The sequence below is a fragment of the Equus quagga genome, chromosome 5, assembly GCF_021613505.1.
Source record: "Equus quagga isolate Etosha38 chromosome 5, UCLA_HA_Equagga_1.0, whole genome shotgun sequence".
NCBI lineage: Eukaryota > Metazoa > Chordata > Mammalia > Perissodactyla > Equidae > Equus > Equus quagga.
Window position 1 is genome coordinate 5557489 of NC_060271.1, and position 7408 is coordinate 5564896.

The 7408-nt window shown below is 43.5% G+C and overlaps 1 long non-coding RNA gene across 1 annotated transcript; it reads left to right on the forward strand.

Annotated features, from left to right (window-relative positions):
• Positions 1-452: 452 nt before the first annotated feature.
• LOC124240329 (uncharacterized) lies at positions 453-7398 on the forward strand. Its single transcript, XR_006888838.1, has 4 exons — positions 453-579; positions 6087-6149; positions 6656-6722; positions 7348-7398. It is a non-coding gene; the product is annotated as an uncharacterized LOC124240329 (long non-coding RNA).
• Positions 7399-7408: the final 10 nt, after the last annotated feature.

Consider the following 7408-nt stretch of genomic DNA (forward strand, 5'->3'; position numbering starts at 1 on the left):
GGCGGCGGGGGCGGGGGGAAGGCTGGGCAGGAGCGACGCGCGTGCGCGGGACCCGGCATGAGAGGCGGGGCTGGGCCTGGAGGCGGGGTCGGGCCGGGGGCGGGCGACCTGAGGGCTCGGATCCGGGAGCGGGGGCTGAGCGTACGCACTCGCACGAGGGCGGGTCCCATGGGTCTTGCAGGCCCCAGGATCGACCGCCTGGGGGAGGAGGCAGCGCGTGCTAAGGAACTAGCCCGTCGAAGGGCGCCTGGGCGGGGCTGCGCCCCTCGGCCCGCGAACTGAAGGGGAGCACGGGGGCGGGGCGGGGCGGGGCGAAGAGCCGACACCGGGACTCTGAGGAGGCCGGGAGGGGGCGGGGCGGGGCCTGCGAGTGAAGTGGGCGAAGAGCCGGGAGAGGAGTTGTGCGCGCGCCCGGGAACTCCGTGGGGCCCGGGGGGCGGGGCGGGGCCTGCGAGCGGGGAGGAGCGAAGAGCCGAGGGTAGAGCCGTGCGCGCCGGGCCGCTCTGAGGAGGCCGGGCCGGGCGGGGCGGCCGGGAGAGCCCGAGGCCCGACTGTCGGCGCGCCTGGAGCTAGCCGGAGGTCCAGGCGAGCGGGGCGGCGCGGCGGGCTAGGCCGGCCCCAGGGGAGCGGAGCCTGGCGGGACGAGGCCGCCGGCGGGGCGCTGGTGGCGGGGAGCGAGCGAGGGCGGGCGCCGCGGGGCGGGGAGCGAGGCCCGGGGCGGGGCGGGGGGGGGGGGGGGGGATCTCTTCCCTGCCCTTAGACGCTGATGCCGGCCCACGAACGTTTTGGAGGCCTGGAGTAATGTTTTGACCCCGAAGAGGGAGAAACGATTGCAAACCGAAATTAATAAATCAACCAAAATGTAGCCTGTCGACTGTAACGGAACCCGTGTAGTTATGAACTATGTTTGATGTAGGATGTGGGTTCATGTAACACGTTTTAAATGGTTTGGGGCAGGACGCCCAGCAGGCAGTGTGGAGAGCCCTCGGGCCGGGGGGGCGGGGGTGGCGGCGAGGAGGGGTGGCGGCGCGGGTTTGCCGCTCAGCTGAGGCCGAGCGCAGGCCCCGGCCGCGGGGAGAGCAGGATGGCTGTAGGCCGAGTTACACAGGGGAGTGTGTTAGGGAAAAGGGGCTTTGAATTGCAGAATCAAGGGGCTGGTTAGGGAGAAGGTGAGCTGAGGACTTCACCCCGAAAGGCTTGCGGAAAGAAGGCCCGGAAAGGGCATGAGAACTGGAGGTGAATGGGTGGCTGAGTGGCCCTGGGGTTAGAGGACAGGGTGAGGCATCGGGGGAGTCCGGGGTCAGGGGCCTTTAAAAATGCGAAGGACGGCCCCCCAGAGGGCGCCGCCGTGGGCGAGCTGAGGCCCGGGGGAACGGTGTGTGTAGAGTAAGGCGTCCCAGCTGGGGCTTAGGCTACGTCCCCCAACCTGCCTTTGAAGTTGTGGAAGCGCCACACCTGCTGAGTTGTTCCATGGGTTGGTTTGGGGTTGGTTTGCCTCTTTCTCACTAACCACGACAAAGGAACCTTAAAGAGAACCCCACTTCTGCTGTGTCCTACTTCCAACTCAGGAAATAGGAGGGATATTGACGGATGTGGGAGGTGTGAAATGAGTATGGTGTTAAAGCACGTGTCTGCTTCCCTCAGACAGCCGAGCTCGTAAGCGTGGGAGAAGACCTGAACATCCCTTCCTTGTTCATGGACCACGTGTCAGCGCTAGATACCGCTCCCTAAAGTATAAAGCAAGTTCTTTCCCTGAGTCTCCAACTCCCGCATTTCCGCCCCCAAATAGGTTGCTACAGGGTTTCTCCACCTCTGCACTATTCACATTTTGGGCCGTATAATTATTTGTTGTGAGGGACTGTCCCGTGCGTGGTGGGATATTTAGCAGCATCACAAAATGCCCACTAGATGCCAGTAGCAGCACCCCTGCCCCCACGTCGGAACAGCCAAACTGTCTCTAAACACTGTCAAGTGTCCCCTGGGGGTCGAAATCACTCCCAGTCCCGTTGAGAACCGCTGGACTACAGGATAAAACGCATTGTCTTTAACGATCCTTCATTATCTGTTCCCAATCCACCTTTCCTAGAATTTGATTTAAGCTAAAAGAACCACGAGTGCAGAAATCCTTTCTTTAGTTTCCCTCACAGATTATTTCCTAGTCTTGGACACTTTCAGAGGTGGAAAAGATTTAAAATCTTTTAAGTTTTTGATCTTGTATCTTTGGTGTCTTCTTCTTTAAAATTCATATTGGTTGAGTCCAGTCCTCCCTCTTGGAGTTGTAAATCCTTTTTCCATTTGTGAATACTTAACGATAGGAAAAATTGTAATCAGGTTTCTTTTTTATCGCTCTCGAAACGTTTCAGCCCCTATTCTTTCACCTTTCTCCATGTAGCATGGTTTATAGATCTTCATGAACTTTTTGCTTTCCACTGAACAATATCAAACCTGACAATGTCCTATTTAAAATATGCTACCCAGTAGTGAACACAGTGTTCTGGGTGTAGATCACACTATTACCACATAACATATTATGTTGCTAGTTACATGCTCATCCATCTTCCTTGACTCTGAGCTTGAAGGCAAGAACTAAGTCTTAGTCGCTATCTTTGTCTTGGGTTGTAGTCATCTTTGCGTTACTAGCACAGCGCCTGGCCCTTAGTTGGTATTCAAAAACTTTGATGGAATGTAGTTTCTCCTTAACTCTATTGATAGAATCTAAGACCACATTCCTTTACCTTTGGGGGCAGATACAGTATACTTACTCTTGCCTTATGGTGGCTTCATAATGAACCAAACCTGTATGCTTTACACATCTTGATCAAAGATCAGCAAACTTTTTCTGTGAAGGGCCAGATAATAAATATTTTAGACTTTATAAGACTTATAGTCTCTGTCACAGCTAGTCGACTCTGTCACTATACCACAGAAGTAGTCATAGACAATATATAAATGAATCAGCATGGCCATGTTCCAGTATAACTATTCATTCTCACTGAAGTGTGAATTTCACATAATTTTTATGTGTCGCAAAACATTATTTCAATTTTTTTAAAAATTTAAAAATAAAAAGCATTCTAAGCTCATGAGCCATACAAAAAGAGGTGGCAGGCTAGATTTGACTTTCAGGCGGTAATTTACCAATTCCAATCTAGACCAATCCTTGTGTGATTGATATTTTAAGTCTGAGTATAAGCCTTTACTGTTATCCTTATTAAATATCTTATTCATTGCAGCCCATCTTTCTAGCTTGTTCAGATCTTTTTGTGTGCTAATTCTGTCATCTAGCATATTAGCTGACATCCCAGCTTTGTGTCATCTGCAAAATTGATAAGCATACTTTTTCCCTTCCTTAATTTAAAGTGTGGAATGAGATAAAAATAGAGGTCTTCCCCAATTCATTTTGTTCCATTAATCATCATTCTTTGAGTATAGCCATTCAGAGAGTTAAAAATATCTATGAAAAGTACTGCCTATCAGCCAACCCACATTTCTATAGCTGGTCCACATATTGTGAGAAGCTTTTTTTTTTTTTTTTAAAGATTGGCACTTGAGCTAACAACTGTTGCCAATCTTCTTTCTTTTTTTTTTTTTTCCCTGCTTTTTCGCCCCAAATCCCCCCAGTACATAGTTGTATATTTTAGTTGTGGGTCCTTCTAGTTGTGGCAGGTGGGATGCTGCCTCAGTGTGTCTTGACAAGCGGTGCCGTGTCCACGCCCGGGATCCGAACCAGGGAAACCCTGAGCCACTGAAGTGGAGCACACAAACTTAACCACTCGGCCATGGGGCCAGCCCCTCGTGAGAAGCTTTGTCTAAAGTTTTGTTGAAATGTTCAGAACATGTCCCTAATTGGTAGTAACTCCATCAAACAAAAGATATAGGGTTGGTATAACTTGTGTGAACTAATGTTACTGCTCCTTCCTATTTTGCTACTTTCGTGTTTACCTTTTCAAGACCATCATTTTAATAATGAAATTTAATAATTTTAGAATTTTGTTGAGAAAATTAACATCCAAGTTCATCAATCTGTATTTCTAGGAATTCACCATCCTTCTCTTCAAGCTAAGTTAGGTTAACAGTGTTCATCCAACACCAGTTCTCTGGTATCAATAGTATTAAAAGCAAAAAAAGACGCAAATAAAAAATATTGGAGTATATGCCTTATTCATGCTTAAAAGAAAAAGAACTGACAAACTAGAAAGAGAAGGGAATTTCTATAATCTAGTGAACTATAAGACCTTCAGTGAGGGGCCGGCCCCGTGGCTGAGTGGTTAAGTTCTTGCGCTCCACTGCAGCGGCCCAGGGTTTCGCTGGTTCGGATCCTGGGTGTGGACATGGCACCACTTGTCAGGCCATGTTGAGGTGGCATCCCACATGCCACAACTAGAAGGACTCGCAACTAAGATATACAACTATCTATGGGGGGATTTGGGGAGATAAAGCAGGAAAAAAAAAAAAAAGACCTTCAGTGAGCATCACATTTAATGGTGAGGTGTTAGAAATATTCCTTGTATGGTAAAGAATAAGATTTTTTAAAATAATGTTATTTTTTAACAGATCCCATTTATGGTAGAAATAGAACCTGCAAGGCATCTCAGCGTAAATCTAACAGAAGAAGTGAAGATATGTTTGAGGGAAACTATAAAACAATTTAAGGACTTAAAAGAAGTCTTAAATAAATGAAGAGTTATGCCAGATCCATAGATATGAAGACTCATTGTCGTAAACACGATATTCTCTCCAGATTAATCTATAAATGGAATTGAATTGCAGTTAATATCTCAAAAAAAATTTTTTCTGTAACTTAACAAAACTGTTTCTAGAAATCAAGGTATAAAGCATAGAACCAAACCAATTTTGAAAATTAAGTAGAGGAATTTACCTTATCAGATATTGAGACTTACTGTATCTTATTCTAACCTTTTACTTTGTTTAGCCTTATATTTAGAGTGTGACTCTTGAAGAGTATCTACTTGGTTTTTTTATTGTCTGATAGTGTAGTGTTTAGTTTCTTAACATTTAATGAAATAATTGATGTATTTGTGCTTAAAACTATCTTCTTGCCATTTATTTCCTATTTGTCTTTATTCTTTTGTTCCTTCTTTTTGGCTTTCAGATTAATCAATTGTTTTTATGGTATTCCATTTTTTCTTCTCTGTTGGCCTTCTTCCTGTAACTCTTTGTTTTATGGTTTTCAGTGATGACTTATTCTAATCCTAGGATTACAACATGCATCCTTAACATCCTAGTCTATGTTGAATTAATATTATTTCAGTCATGTTCAATGTAAGAACTTTATAAAAGTACTTTACAAAAAGTACAGTCTCATTTACCCTCCTCTTGCCTTTTGTGTTGTTACTGTATTTATTACTTCTATATCCATTAAATCTATACCATTCATTGCTGTTTTTTTCTTTTAAAGAATCAATACTCTTACAAAGAAATTTTTAAAATATTATTTTACGTTAGCAATATATTTGGTATTTCCAGTGCTCTTCATTCCTTTCAACAGATCCAGGAATCATTTCCCTGTAGTCTTAAGAACTTCCTTTAATATTTTTTGTAGTGTAGGTCTAGTGGTAGCAAATACTTGTAGCTTTTGTTTGCCTGAAAATGTCTTTATTTTCGCTTCGCTTTCAAAGAATATTTTTGCTGGCTATAGAATTCTATATTTTGTCTTTTAGCACTTCAAATATGTCATCCCATTGTCTTTTGGCTTCCATTGTTTCTGATGAGAAGTCAGGTTTGATTCTTGTTCTCTTAAATGCAATATGGTTTTGCTTTGACTGATTTTAATTTTTAATCTTTTTTAAATTTTCAGCAATTGACTAAGATGTGCCTAGGTAGGATCTTCTTTGTATTTATGCAGCTTGGAGTTCATGAGCTTCTTGGATCTGTGGGTTTATGTCTTTCATAGATTTTGGAAAAATTTCGGCCATATCTCTTCAAATTTTTCTTCCACACTATTTTTTTCTCCTCTCCTTCCAGAACTCCAACTATGTATACTTCAGGATAGTTTGATATTGTTTTCTAGATATTTGATGCTCTGTTTTTTTGTTTTCATATTTTTTCTCTCTCTTTCATTTTAGATCATTTCCACTGACCTATCTTTAAGTTCACTGACCCTTTCTTCTGTTCGGTCCAGTCTGACGGTAAGCCCATCTAATGAATTCTTTATTTCAGATTTTGTATTTTTAAGTTATAGAATTTCCATTGTATTCTTTTTTAGAATTTCCAAAATTCTCTTTCTGTTCACCCATTTTGTCCATTTTTTTCGCTACATTCTCTAACAGATTTATGGTAGTTATCTTTATCTCTGTCTGCTAATTCCAGCACCTGGGTCATCTATAGATCTGCTTCAAGTGACTTTGTATGTTGGATGTCGTGTTTAAAAAAAAAATAGACACTGAAGTAGATAATGTTTTTTTCCCAGAGAAATCACACAGTTTTCTTGGTCTCATCGCTAGGATAAGGGGCAAATCACTTCAGTCCAGCGAGAGATTGTGCTGGGATTGGACTGCGTTGTAGTTTTATTTGAATAGTTTCACTTTACCTCTGACTGCAGATATTTGGGAGTGAAATAATTTCCCTCCTTCATTAGGGCTTTGGGATCTGAGTTAAGTACTCCAGATTGCAGAAATCTTTCTTTGCTTTTCAGTTCCTATCCAGTGTTCTGTGAAGCTCCACTGAGGGGCTGATTTCTTTCTATCTTATCAGGAGCTGAGGTGAGTGGGGCTGGGTTGCAGCTTTACTTAGTTGCACTTCGGTGCTGCTACAGACAACAACTGGATAAATCTCAAAACATGGTGACTGAAAGAAGCCAGATACCAACAAGTACAAAGTGTATATTCCTTGTATATATATGACTATGTATATATATAACCCTAACTATATATGTATACATCTATATAGTTCAGGCAAAATTAATCTATAGTGTTAGAAATAAGGACCATACTTACCTTTGGGAGGGAGGGAGGGGTAGTGCTTGGGAGGAGGCATAAGGACGGGTTCTCAAGTGCTGGTAATGTTCTATTTCTTTACCTGGGTGGTGGTTACCTGGGTGTGTTTACTTTGTGAAAATTTATTGTGCTATACACTTATGATTTGCGTTCTTTTCTGTATGTATGTTATAGTTCAATAACAAAAAAGAAAGTATGTGGTGGGGATGAGGGGAACTCTTACACAAAAAAACAAAGTTAAAAAGAAAAATCAAGCCACAGAGTAGGAGAAGATATTTGCAACATATGTAACAAGGGATTTGCATCCAGAATATATTATTTTTTTTTTTTTTGAGGAAGATTAGCCCTGAGCTAACATCTGCTGCCAATTCTCTTTTTTTTGCTGAGGAAGACTGGCCCTGAGCTAACATCCATGCCCATCATCCTCTACTTTATGTATGGGACACCTACCA